Source organism: Arctopsyche grandis, unplaced genomic scaffold (genome assembly GCF_051622035.1).
Source record: "Arctopsyche grandis isolate Sample6627 unplaced genomic scaffold, ASM5162203v2 HiC_scaffold_146, whole genome shotgun sequence".
NCBI classification, from domain to species: domain Eukaryota; kingdom Metazoa; phylum Arthropoda; class Insecta; order Trichoptera; family Hydropsychidae; genus Arctopsyche; species Arctopsyche grandis.
Genome location: NW_027518476.1, coordinates 1 through 15,000, shown reverse-complemented (window position 1 = coordinate 15,000; position 15,000 = coordinate 1). Strand labels below are relative to the sequence as shown.

General features: G+C 37.2%; 3 non-coding genes across 3 annotated transcripts in view; all 3 read right to left on the bottom strand.

Moving 5' to 3' along the window:
- The window catches only part of LOC143922005 (large subunit ribosomal RNA), a 4,062-nt gene extending 2,617 nt beyond the window's left edge, over positions 1-1,445 (bottom strand). Inside the window, exon 1 of the ribosomal RNA XR_013261537.1 lies at positions 1-1,445. This exon is cut by the window's left edge and continues 2,617 nt beyond it. This is a non-coding gene — a ribosomal RNA (large subunit ribosomal RNA).
- Positions 1,446-1,880: 435 nt separating this feature from the next.
- Positions 1,881-2,042, bottom strand: LOC143922002 (5.8S ribosomal RNA). Its single transcript, XR_013261535.1, has one exon. It is a non-coding gene; the product is annotated as a 5.8S ribosomal RNA (ribosomal RNA).
- A 198-nt stretch (positions 2,043-2,240) lies between these two features.
- On the bottom strand, positions 2,241-4,174 carry LOC143922009 (small subunit ribosomal RNA). The gene has a single exon (XR_013261541.1). It is a non-coding gene; the product is annotated as a small subunit ribosomal RNA (ribosomal RNA).
- Between the last annotated feature and the right edge of the window lie 10,826 nt (positions 4,175-15,000).

The following is a 15,000-nucleotide window of genomic DNA, read 5'->3' as shown; positions in this document are numbered from 1 at the left end:
TCCGACTTCAATTTAAAAATTCGAGCAAGACGGAGATCTCACCCATTTAAAGTTTGAGAATAGGTTGAGGCCGTTTCGACCCCAATGCCTCTAATCATTCGCTTTACCGGATGAGACTGTGTGAATCTCGCACGCGGCGAGATGCTTCTCGAGCGCCAGCTATCCTGAGGGAAACTTCGGATGGAACCAGCTATTAGATAGTTCGATTAGTCTTTCGCCCCTATACCCAGTTCAGACGATCGATTTGCACGTCAGAATCGCTTCGGTCCTCCATCAGGGTTTCCCCTGACTTCGACCTGACCAGGCATAGTTCACCATCTTTCGGGTCCCAGCGTGCGCGCTCTCAGTGCGTCTCGATAATCGCAACGGAGGCATTTCTCGAAACGCCTCGGGAATGCGAGCGGACGGGCGAACCGGCCGCCATCTTCCCTGCGGTCGACACGAGGCCGACGCTGTTCACTTTCATTGCGCCTCTGGGTCTATTGACTCCCAATGACTCGCGCGCATGCTAGACTCCTTGGTCCGTGTTTCAAGACGGGTCCTGTGAGTGCCCGAAACAAAACCACCGCAGACCGGGACGCGTCCCGTCCGAGACGATGCCGCCGAAAACGCGACGCCCAAAACCGACGCACGGAGCCCACGACGCTTGCGCGCCGAGGTCCGAGCGGGAGGCGCCGCCGCAGCATCACGGACGCCGCACGAATGCGGCGGACGCGAACCTCGTTCTCTACCGTCCGCAGGCGGCCGCGACGCCGCGGCTCCGCCGCCACCGTTTGACCGGCGACAGCGGGACAACCGCACGGCGCGTTCGACCGCCGCGACGAACGGGTCGCGGTGTTATACTGAGGGAGAAGTGCACGCGCTCCGGAGGCCCGACTGCGACGGGGCGACGGCGACGACGGACGAACCGTCGCCGCCGAACGCCCCGCCGCGGACCCGCGCGGAACGGCGATGAATGAATCTCCCCGTTCGATCGTTCGAGTTCCACAGGTTTACCCCTGATCGGTTTCACGTACTCTTGAACTCTCTCTTCAAAGTTCTTTTCAACTTTCCCTCACGGTACTTGTTCGCTATCGGTCTCGTGGTCGTATTTAGCCTTAGATGGAGTTTACCACCCGCTTAGGGCTGCACTCTCAAGCAACCCGACTCTGGGGAGAGAGACCGTCGCGGCCGGCGACCGTCACCACGGGCCTGGCACCCTCTATGGATAAGCGGGGCCCCCTTCAAGATGGACTTGGACTGGCCGCCGTGACTAATGACCGCGCGAGTAAATTAAAATCTCCTCCCGAACGCTACATTTCCCGGCCGCCCGCCGGGGCGGCAGGATTCAGCGCTGGGCTCTTCCCGTTTCGCTCGCCGCTACTCGGGGAATCCTCGTTAGTTTCTTTTCCTCCGCTTACTGATATGCTTAAGTTCGGCGGGTGATCTCTCCTGATTTGAGGTCGACAAACAAAATTTTACATAATACGTATAATATATATAAATATATATATATATATATATGTATATATGTGTGGGAGCGCTCTCGAGCGCACGCGGAGAGTGCGAACCGGAGTGATGACGAGAACGCGCGTAAAGTCGTAAACATCGTCAACGCACGATCGCACCGAGTCGACGCGCGAAAAAACGCGCGTTTTCCCGGCGCCCGACGTCGCCGCCGCCGAAACGGCGGCGGAGACGCGGCGATCGACGCTAGAACGACGGCGTCTCTCCTCCGTCCCCTCTGCGTACGCTAAGTTTCGCTTGACTTGATCGGACTCGACACACGTACACGCGCACACACACGAGTGTGCGCGCGCGCGTCGGTGTCGAGACGCCGACATCGCTCGTCGGCCGCCGAGTTTCGGCGGCGGCCGACAGTCTGGTGCGTTATGCGTGCGCGACCCTCAAACAGGAGTGGTCCGTCGACAAAAAAAGTCTTGCTCGGACCGCAATGTGCGTTCGAAATGTCGATGCTCATGTGTCCTGCAGTTCACACTCTGACGCGCATTTAGCTGCGTTCTTCATCGACCCACGAGCCTAGTGATCCGCCGATCAGGGTAATCATTTAAAAAAATTAGTTTCAAAAATAAGTAACGTAAGTTTGTTTTTTCTGTTTGAAAAAAAAAATTGTGCGCGCGTCTCTTGACGCGCACTCCCACAACAAGTGTTTGTGCGTGTTAAAAACGTTCGTTTGTGTGCGTATAGTGAATAGAATTTAAACACTCTACACGAAACGTACATATTTAATGGTACACAGGAAATGATCCTTCCGCAGGTTCACCTACGGAAACCTTGTTACGACTTTTACTTCCTCTAAATGATCAAATTCGGTCAAACTTTCCGACGCGTCGGATGCCCACAAAGTGGCTTCCGCGCACCAGTCCGAAGACCTCACCAAATCATCCATCGGTAGTAGCGACGGGCGGTGTGTACAAAGGGCAGGGACGCAATCAACGCGAGCTGGTGACCCGCTTTTACTAGGAATTCCTCGTTCATGGGGGAGAATTGCAAACCCCAATCCCTATCACGAAGGGGTTTCAACGGGTTACCCGGGCCGTTAGGCCAAGGAGGACACGCTGATCCCTTCAGTGTAGCGCGCGTGCGGCCCAGGACATCTAAGGGCATCACAGACCTGCTATTGCTCAATCTCGTGCGGCTATATATACCGCCGGTCCCTCTAAGAAGATTATCATTGTACGCCGATAGTTGAAGACCGCGCGCGCCGCCGCAGAACGACGACGCTGCCGCGGCACCTCGTGATATCGGGGGTACGTCTATTTAATAGGCTAGAGTTACGTTCGTTACCGGAATTAACCTGACAAATCGCTCCACCAACTAAGAGCGGCCATGCACCACCACCCACCGAATCGAGAAAGAGCTGTTAATCCGTCAATCCTTCCAGTGTCCGGGCCTGGTGAGTTTTCCCGTGTTGAGTCGAATTAAGCCGCAGGCTCCACTCCTGGTGGTGCCCTTCCGTCAATTCCTTTAAGTTTCAGCTTTGCAACCATACTCCCCCCGGAGCCCGAAAGCTTTGGTTTCCCGGGAGCTGCCCACCGAATCAACGTAAAAAACTTCGGCGGATCGCTGGCTGGCATCATTTATGGTTAGAACTACAGCGGTATCTAATCGCCTTCGAACCTCTAACTTTCGTTCTTGATTAATGAAAACACCTTTGGCAAATGCTTTCGCTTTAGTCCGTCTTGCGACGATCCAAGAATTTCACCTCTAACGTCGCAATACGAATGCCCCCAGTTGTCCCTATTAATCATTACCTCTGGTATCAGAAAGCCAACAAAACAGAACCGAGGTCCTATTCTATTATTCCATGCGCACAATATTCAGGCAAATGTAAGCCCGCTTTGAGCACTCTAATTTGTTCAAAGTAAACAGCCGCGAGGGCCCGCCTCGACGCGCCGCCTGCCCGTGAGGACCGACGACGACGTGCCGGCGGAAGACACGCACCGGCGAGAAGCCCCGCTGACGCGCCTGTCGTACCGCAATCGGTAGACCGACGCCGCAGGACACAATTTCAACTACGAGCTTTTTAACCGCAACAACTTTAGTATATGCTATTGGAGCTGGAATTACCGCGGCTGCTGGCACCAGACTTGCCCTCCAATGGATCCTCGTTAAAGGATTTAAAGTGTAATCATTCCGATCACGAGGCCTCATAAGAGTCCCGTATCGTTATTTTTCGTCACTACCTCCCCGTGCCGGGAGTGGGTAATTTGCGCGCCTGCTGCCTTCCGTGGATGTGGTAGCCGTTTCTCAGGCTCCCTCTCCGGAATCGAACCCTGATTCCCCGTTACCCGTGACAACCATGGTAGTCGCATAAACTACCATCGACAGTTGATAAGGCAGACATTTGAAAGATGCGTCGCCGGTGCTAGACCGTGCGATCGGCTCAAAGTTATCTAGAGTCATCTCTGAGTGCGGCGGACGCGAGCAAGCCCGCGATCCGCCGATTGGTTTTTGATCTAATAAAAGCATTCCTTCCGTCACCGGTCGGAACTTCGTTTGCATGTATTAGCTCTAGAATTGCCACAGTTATCCAAGTAACTGTGTACGATCTAAGGAACCAAAACTGATATATTGAGCCATTCGCGGTTTCACCTTAATTCGGCTTATACTGAGACTTGCATGGCTTAGTCTTTGAGACAAGCATATGATTACTGGCAGGATCAACCAGGGAGCTGCGCGCTTGTGTCGCGTAGTAGCGCAGTATATACAACGGCGTGAGCCGTTCGTACACATGCGTACATACACGTACATACTCTGATGAGCACCGTCCGGCCGGCGTAACCCGACGCGGACGACGTCGCATGATCTCCTTGAATGTTATTATTATTTAAAACATCACGGTATATATATTATATATATATGTATACAAGTTTATACACATGCATACAGTGACACACGCATGCATACGTATCATACGTATGCACATACATACATACATACATATTTTAAGAATACATAGTGTGTGTGCGCATGTGTAATTTTTTTTTTATATATATACAAAAACATATATACAAACATGATATTTTAACGTATATACAGAAAGTTCGACCGTCAATTCGAGAAAAGCACGCGTCGGACTCGTTCGAAACGAGCTGACGAAGTTCGTGTGAGAGCGACGAATCGCTCTCTTCTCTTATAATTCTGTGTCTCTGCTCGCGCGGAACTAGAGAGTGCACGATATTACTGTTCAAACGTATGCGCGCTTTTCTCATTCAAAAACGAGTGGGCGGCGCCGCATATGTCTTTACGGTTAACGCGTTGTTGCGCGGACGCCTTCTGACGAAGGCCGCGATCGCGTACGCGTTGACGTTGAGTATCGGACGAGCGACTATCAGCATGTATTCACACAGGTCGTATCGCCGGCTCGTTGTACAGTGGGTGGTATGAACTAGAGCTGCGAATGTTTCACGTACCGTTACGCTATTTTGCGAGAGAAATAATAAACAAAAAAATAATGGGGATAGTTTGCGTTTTGGCGGGGTGTGCGAAGGGGTTAAGACAAGAAATGATATTTTTTTTAAAAAAATTTAAGAAAAAAAAAATTTTTAAAAAAAAATTTCGAAGAAAAATAAATATACATATATATTTTTTAAAATATATTTGTTGTTATTAAATTATTATAGATATATATGTGAGAACTGATATTTTTTTTTAAAAATTTAAGAATAAAATATTTTTTTAAAAAATAATTTTGAGGAAAAATAAATATATATATTTTTTGATATGTTTGTTGTTTTTAAATTATTATAGATTATACATATATGTATGAACTGATATCTTTTTTTTTTTTTTAATTTAAGAATAAAATATTTTTTTAAAAAATAATTTTTAGGAAAAATAAATATTTATATTTTTTAATATGTTTGTTGTTTTTAAATTATTATAGATTATACATATATGTAAGAACTGATATCTTTTTTTTTTTAATTTAAGAATAAAATATTTTTTTAAAAAATAATTTTTAGGAAAAATAAATATATATATTTTTTAATATGTTCGTTGTTTTTAAATTATTATAGATTATACATATATGTAAGAACTGATATCTTTTTTTTTTAAATTTAAGAATAAAATATTTTTTTAAAAAATAATTTTGAGGAAAAATAAATATATATATTTTTTGATATGTTTGTTGTTTTTAAATTATTATAGATTATACATATATGTAAGAACCAGTGGCGTGCGGTCCATGGATGCGGTGGATGCGGCGCATCCCCTATAACTTTAAAAAGCCAAGAGTATTTTTAATAAATATTTGAATTTCGCTTCGATGTATTCTTAGTGATGTACGTGATTATGATGTAGTATATGATATATATTTCACATATCACGTGTTTTTTGTTACATGATGCATTATATAGGATCTTTTGATAATTTTTATTAAGGATTCGCATAGGCCGCATTCGCATAGGCCGGCCACAGGCGAGTGACGCTGGCGAGTAGACGCTGAGTGAAGTGCGCGCGCGTCATGGATTCGGAGTCAAGACCGATCCCATTTGCGCATGCGCACTATGAGGCTGTCTTATTCGCGCGGACGCGTTGACACTTGTTTAACCTCTACGGTGGATTCGGTTTCTCTGTTTGCTTATCTATTGAGTTTCACTTGGAAGCCGCTGTTGATCGATATTTCCGCACGCTACGCCCCAAGTTATTTATCAAAAAGCTAGCCGATTCATTTCTTTAGACGAAGTTAATCATTTATACTGTAAGTTGGTTATTTTTTACTTTTGAATTAAGTTTTCATTTAAATTAGTTTCGTCTAACTTTATTTTTAGTTTACTGTTCCACTACTTACGAGTTTTCATTATTGCCTTTAATATGGATATCGAAAATAACAATGAGAGTGGACTTGTCGTCGAGATCAATAATAATTGCAATTGTTTAATTGAAAATGTGCTGAAAAGAAGATTTGCTTCTCTCCCATTTAATGAAAAGGAGATTATTGTTAAGAGCCCCAAACCCACACCAATATTAAATATTCAGTCTAAAACAAAAACATTTAAAAGGTATTTTAACACAGAAACATACGAAAAAATTTCATGGATTTGTGGATGTGCTCACTTAACGAAATTATTCTGTTGGCCATGTATTTTATTTTCTCAAGAAGTGAATGTCTGGAGTAAATTTGGATTTTCTGACCTAAACAATTTAAGTAAATCGCGCAAGAGACATGAATGTTCTCAAGCTCACATATGTTCTGCTGCTCAATTTAAAAAATTTGGAAAGGGACCTCGTATAGAAAATTTTTTAAGTGCTCAATTTAAAGCAAATATTGAAATGCACAACAAAGAAGTTACTGCAAATAGATACATTTTGTCGAAATTAATAAGCGCGATCTGTTTTTTAGCAAAACAAGAACAACCTTTACGAGGACATTTTGAACACCAGGAATCGGAAAATAGAGGGAATTATATTGAGTTGCTGTATCTGTTGAGTGAATCAGACATAAAATTGAAAACTCATTTAGATAACTCTACGGTGTTTACTGGACTATCGAACCATATACAAAATGACTTGGTATCCGCAATATCAAAAGTCTTGCTAGATGAGATTAAAACTGAAATACGTGCATCAAAATTTGTTTCCATAATTGTGGACGAATCTACAGATATCAGTCGCAAAGCTCAGCTATCTACTATTTTTAGATATGTAGATGAAAACAATGAAATTCAGGAGAGATTTGTTGGATTTGTCGATGTTAGTCCCAATAGAACAGCTAATGCTCTTTTTCAGCACATACGTGAGACCTTGGAAGAATTTGGTTGTTTGGACAAATTAATTGCACAAACGTACGATGGAGCGGCTGTAATGTCCGGGGAGCATAATGGAGTGCAACGAAAAATTCGAGATATTTGTCCTAATTCTTTATTTGTCCATTGTTACGCTCACAGATTGAATTTAGTTTTGTCGCAATCTGTTAAACATATATCCGGATGCAAACGTTTTTTCAGCCGTATGTTGTCATTTTCAACTTTTTTTTGTAAGTCTTCAAGAAGAATTTCCCTTCTCGATTGTCAAATAAAAAAACGATTTCCCACTGCTGCCCCTACACGATGGAACTACAATAGCAAAATTTTAAATATGATATTAGAATATCAAACAGAATTAATGGAAATATTTAATCAAATAATTAATGATGAAGACGAATGGGATACTGATGCTGTCATAAATGCTGAAGTCCTTCATCGTTATTTAAAAGAGTTTGAATTCAATTTCAATTTGCATTTATTTTCTGCAATATTTAATTCGGCAGATTTTTTATTTGAAATTTTACAAAAAAAAACCTTTGACATATCGTATTGCGTAAGTGAAATTAAAAAATTTGTAAAATATTTAGATAACAAAAAAGAAGATTTTGATTCATTGTGGAACAAAGTAATAACTAAAAATTTTAATAGAAAAAGAAAATATGCTGAATGTGAAGAAGATGTGAAAACAACGTATAAACTTCACTATTCTGAAATTTTAGAAACTCTTTCAGTAAATACAACCAATCGATTTCGAGATATCGAAAATTTAAAATTTCTCGAATTTTTTAACGTCAAAAAATTTAAAGAATATGAAAATAATTTTCCAGATTTCCTATTTAAATCACTCCACCTAACTTATGGAAAATACTTTGATTTTATGAAATTAAAAAGCGAATTAATTTACATGTACTCAACGCAAGATTTTCATTTGAAATCTATAAATGACGTAAAGGAATTAATTGTGAAAGATGATCTAATAGACGTTTTGGAACAAGTATTTAGTTTAATACAATTAATTTGTACGATACCTTCCACGAGCGCATCGGCTGAACGATCATTTTCGACTATGAAAAGAATTAAAACGTTCACCAGAAGTAGTCAAAGTGAAGAAAGACTCTCTGGTCTTGCTTTAATTGCAATCGAAAAGAAAATAATGTCAAATTTAAAAAACAATAAAAAATTCTATGATGCGGTTATCGATGAATTTTGTAAAAAGGAACGAAGAATAAAATTAAATTTTAAAAAATAAATTGGTCGGTTTTTTTTTTCAAACAAGGGACAGCATCCCTTGTTTGAAAAGTCACCGCCCGCCACTGGTAAGAACTGATATCTTTTTTTTTTTAATTTAAGAATAAAATATTTTTTTAAAAAATAATTTTTAGGAAAAATAAATATATATATTTTTTAATATGTTCGTTGTTTTTAAATTATTATAGATTATACATATATGTAAGAACTGATATCTTTTTTTTTTAAATTTAAGAATAAAATATTTTTTTAAAAAATAATTTTTAGGAAAAATAAATATATATATTTTTTAATATGTTTGTTGTTTTTAAATTATTATAGATTATACATATATGTAAGAACTGATATCTTTTTTTTTTTTTAAATTTAAGAATAAAATATTTTTTTAAAAAATAATTTTTAGGAAAAATAAATATATATATTTTTTAATATGTTTGTTGTTTTTAAATTATTATAGATTATACATATATGTAAGAACTGATATCTTTTTTTTTTAAATTTAAGAATAAAATATTTTTTTAAAAAATAATTTTTAGGAAAAATAAATATTTATATTTTTTAATATGTTTGTTGTTTTTAAATTATTATAGATTATACATATATGTAAGAACTGATATCTTTTTTAATATATTTGTTATATACACACACACACGTGTGTGTGTGTGTGTGTGTGTGTGTGTGTGTGTGTGTGTGTCTACATATACATATATTTATACATACATATAACAATACACTACATATAATAAACAATATTTATGCATAAATATTAGAATGTTAACTTTTTAGTTGTATCGTCGTGACAACATTTGAAAAATCCCTCCATCGTCTTTATATTTCATTATATTACAAGATAAAAATTAAAATTAAAATAAATGTACACACACATGTGTATCTATGTGTGAGTATATATTTATACATACACAATTCATACATGTAACAATATTTATGCATTCATTTTTAGTGACGTTAACATTAGAATAACATTAGATTACTAACAAAATTAAATTAAATTTGTAAATTAGAAACGATCAGTGGATCAGTAGCTATCAAAATAGATATACGATGTTCAATTATGTTCACACACTTGTTCAATTATGTTCACAATACAAGTGTGTGCGCGCTTCCGTCGAGACGCCGACGTCGCCGAGTGAAATTTTATTCATCCAAAAAATAAATAAAATCATATGTGTACATTATACATACATACATGCATGCATACGTACATACACACATAAATGTATAAGAATTGTAAATAGGTTTTAGACCTCTTTTTCCTATTATGCTATAACGTTAACATTAGAATAATATAAGACTATGATTACTAACAAAATTAAATTAAATTTGTAAATTAGAAACGATCAGTGGATCAGTAGCTATCAAAATAGATATACGATGTTCAATTATGTTCACACACTTGTTCAATTATGTTCACAATACAAGTGTGTGCGCGCTTCCGTCGAGACGCCGACGTCGCCGAGTGAAATTTTATTCATCCAAAAAATAAATAAAATCATATGTGTACATTATACATACATACATGCATGCATACGTACATACACACATAAATGTATAAGAATTGTAAATAGGTTTTAGACCTCTTTTTCCTATTATGCTATAACGTTAACATTAGAATAATATAAGACTATGATTACTAACAAAATTAAATTAAATTTGTAAATTAGAAACGATCAGTGGATCAGTAGCTATCAAAATAGATATACGATGTTCAATTATGTTCACACACTTGTTCAATTATGTTCACAATACAAGTGTGTGCGCGCTTCCGTCGAGACGCCGACGTCGCCGAGTGAAATTTTATTCATCCAAAAAATAAATAAAATCATATGTGTACATTATACATACATACATGCATGCATACGTACATACACACATAAATGTATAAGAATTGTAAATAGGTTTTAGACCTCTTTTTCCTATTATGCTATAACGTTAACATTAGAATAATATAAGACTATGATTACTAACAAAATTAAATTAAATTTGTAAATTAGAAACGATCAGTGGATCAGTAGCTATCAAAATAGATATACGATGTTCAATTATGTTCACACACTTGTTCAATTATGTTCACAATACAAGTGTGTGCGCGCTTCCGTCGAGACGCCGACGTCGCCGAGTGAAATTTTATTCATCCAAAAAATAAATAAAATCATATGTGTACATTATACATACATACATGCATGCATACGTACATACACACATAAATGTATAAGAATTGTAAATAGGTTTTAGACCTCTTTTTCCTATTATGCTATAACGTTAACATTAGAATAATATAAGACTATGATTACTAACAAAATTAAATTAAATTTGTAAATTAGAAACGATCAGTGGATCAGTAGCTATCAAAATAGATATACGATGTTCAATTATGTTCACACACTTGTTCAATTATGTTCACAATACAAGTGTGTGCGCGCTTCCGTCGAGACGCCGACGTCGCCGAGTGAAATTTTATTCATCCAAAAAATAAATAAAATCATATGTGTACATTATACATACATACATGCATGCATACGTACATACACACATAAATGTATAAGAATTGTAAATAGGTTTTAGACCTCTTTTTCCTATTATGCTATAACGTTAACATTAGAATAATATAAGACTATGATTACTAACAAAATTAAATTAAATTTGTAAATTAGAAACGATCAGTGGATCAGTAGCTATCAAAATAGATATACGATGTTCAATTATGTTCACACACTTGTTCAATTATGTTCACAATACAAGTGTGTGCGCGCTTCCGTCGAGACGCCGACGTCGCCGAGGGAAATTTTATTCGTCTAAAAAATAAATAAAATCATATGTGTACATTATACATACATACATGCATGCATACGTACATACACACATAATTGCTCATCGGTAATCTCGTTCCGGAGAGATATTAGTCATTTATCATTATTTAGACTAACCATTTGTGCTGGAACCTTCCATTGTTTAAAATTATTTCTGCACATGAGTATACAATATTGTTTACAGCGTCCCAAATATTATATCCGGTTCAAAAATGCTCTCTCTCTCCTCTGTCAATCGTTTCGATAGCCTGTAAAGGTCAATAACAAATCTTTGAAGTTTGGTTAAAGTTTAGATAAAAAGCTTATAACAATAATATGACTTTATCACCGTCGAACACAAAAAAAAATTGTAATAACGGCGTTAAGACGTTTGTGATTTATTGATAAACTACATTCACAATTACAGATAACATGTGTTAATTGTTAATTGTTATCATACTCACCCTAATATTCCAGTGAACTGTGCAAATAATGACCGGACGTGAGCGGGCTCGAAGTCGGTGTTTTCAGTTGTTAATTTCGAACAAAATGCATTTGAGAGTAGGCCACCACAGTACGATATTGTGTATCTGAAATATATGAATATACATAGCCATGAAATTGGTATGTGAATGTGGCCATTTGAACTTTTCGATCGTGTGATTGAAACGTCAAGTTTTATTGATAAATGATATTAACAATTAGATACAACCAAACTAAACTAAACTACACTAGACTACACTAGACTACACTACACTACAACCAAACTAGACTGCACCACAGTTGAAACGACACTAACTAACCTGAGATCGGCGGAGCTAACGTCAGACGCGCGAGTCGGGGGAAATCCCGCGCCGCGCGTCTCCACTGGGGTTGACTGGATTTGGCCGTAATCAATATGATCATAGTCGACCAGCACTTCGTTTACGTACATATACGTATCAATAATATATATTACAATATTATTATTAATGTATTACATATCATATTATAACATCGTTTTAATTATTTATAACACAACGCGAGATGTTCGGCGATGGAATATTATATGGAGAGTGTCATTGACTGATTATTTCTATGACAACACAGTCCCCGTCGGCGTTGACGACAGCTTGAATCGATGTATTAATACCATGTAAAAAATAAAATAAGGCGAAATAAGAAGAGGTCTGTAAAAAAAAAGTAGTTTCATCCCAACCCGTTGAGCGCTTTGGTGGATAATTAGAAAGCCTCGTAAAAAGCTCGTAAAAGAACATACAGAGCGTGAAGCCTACAAAAAGCTTGTAACATATCTACTTTTATTTATTTATTTAAATAGGCACACATACAGAATAAAATATAAAAAGAAAGTTGTATAGTGAGACAAAAAATAATAATAAACACAGACAAAAATATAATATTCCATTTACGGTGAGAACCACATGGTGATATAAAAAAGTAAAATAAAGGAGGTATGTAATTACAAAAACATCAAGATTTTAAAAAAAGAAAAGAAACAGATAAAGTAAAAAAGAAAAAGAAAGACAATGAAGGTGAAGAAGCAAATCAACCACATATTATTGTCTACACCTTTGTCCTAAAAATACTAAAAGAGTCACTAAAGAGGTCAGGACAATCATCTAAGCTATCGTAAATACGGCATACACGAACGATTGCACTATTGAAAGAAGTGTTGCTTTGACAAATTGGTGGATAAAAAAGATTTGTGCATCTGGTGAATCGGGCATTAACGTTAAAGTCAATCTCACTTAAAACAGATGTGTCAAGAATACAATTAGCAATCTTATATAAAATTAACAAATCAGAAACCCTTCTGCGCTGAGACAAACTTGCAGTATGGAAAAAAGAAAGTCTGTCATTATAAGATGGTAACAGTTTTTTAAGACCAGTCTCATAGGAGAAATGGCGCAAAAAACGCTTCTGGATTGTCTCTAAATGCTCAATGGCAGCGTTAACACTAGAGGTATCTACCGCGGTATTTGATAGATCTATCCGGCCTTGGAAAACAAGAAATAGCGTTCGAACACGCGGTATTTGATAGATCTATCAAATACCGCGGTAGATACCTCTAGTGTTAACGCTGCCAATGTGAGTTTGGTAATAGGGAGACCATATGATTGAGGCATACTCCATATTACTACGAACCAAACTGTAATAGAGTAGAATCAGAGTATGGGGGTTTTTAAAGGGCTTATAAATCCCAAGAGTTTATAAGATTTAGTAACAATATGATTAATATGTTCATTAAAATTACAGTTTGGAATCCAGTATACCCAAGTCTCTGGCACAACTACTACTATTAGAGAAGTGAAAATAAATATGTATGTATGTATGTTTATTCTTCCTCCAAACATTAAATTTTAAACTTATTTATTAACTAAAACAAATGTGAAAAAATATCAGTATCAATAAATGAATTATGGAATAGATATATGTATGTAAAAAAAAAGCAACCAGTTCACCCTTCAATATTGTGAATAAATAAATCTGACATATAATAGTTCAGTATCATTTAAAGAGTTCATATTTCTTTGTAGTCATTTTGGGCGGGGGCATGGGGGGGCACTGGAGCCCCATAAAATTTAGGAATAGTGTGAATTTAGAAAAAAATAGTACGAATTCAATGATCAATCAGATACTATGGATCTATAAATGCTACGTTCATATCTTATGTTACCACTGGATACCTCGGTGGCCAATAAAATAATAATGGTATTACAATTCATCTCATGGAGCGAATTGTTAGAGAGGTCTGCCCCACTTTATTTTATCTCAGAAACAGATGTGTTACGTATGTTTTTCTGAAAGTTCGTATTTGTTGTTTGTTTTCAAGAAAGGTTTTAAATTAATATTTTAATGAATCAGTTCAATCACAACTGATCATATCTCTCAAATCTTTGTTTGCGGACGTCCAATCTCTCACAAAATAACGAGTGAGGTGGATTTAATCCTCATGTGTGACGAATTCGGTCCAAAAAAAGTTTTAGTTGTTTAATAGCATTGCGTCCTGACCAAAACCTTATCAAATCGAAGCCACATAGTACATAGAGAATACAAATATAAATTTTCAGCTTGATACGTTCAGGGGTGTGGAAAAACCCGCGGGGTCACAACTTTTTTGACTTTTCTAAATGGAAAAAATCCCACTTCTGGTTCTTTTCATCACATTGATACAAGAATTATACCTGAATCGATAAAAATAGTGGAAGAAATATCGAACAAGAGTAAACTGCCACTTCCGGCTAACGGGTGTTCACAGAATTATATATATATATATATATATATATATATATATATATATATATATATATATATATATATATATATATATATATATATATATATATATATATATAACATGGCATCCAGTTTATATGTAATGCTAGATATGAAATGTCAGTTCGATACTCCGAAAGGTTTCCGAGATAAAATAAATTATCGATCTTCTAGAGTAAAAGTAATAATTCTTGTTGAGGTTAAAATATTTAAAAAAAATATATTACGGTATAAAATTTATAATTTATATTATGTACATGTGAAAAAATTTCAGTCTGATTCGGTTAGTGGTTTGGGAGATAATTGGACTCAAAGTCTTAATACCCATAAGGGAGGTGCCATTTCTGATCAACATAATAATTAATGTAATGCAAAGGAGGTATGTAAAAAAAAAATGACGTCGTATCGATAAGAAT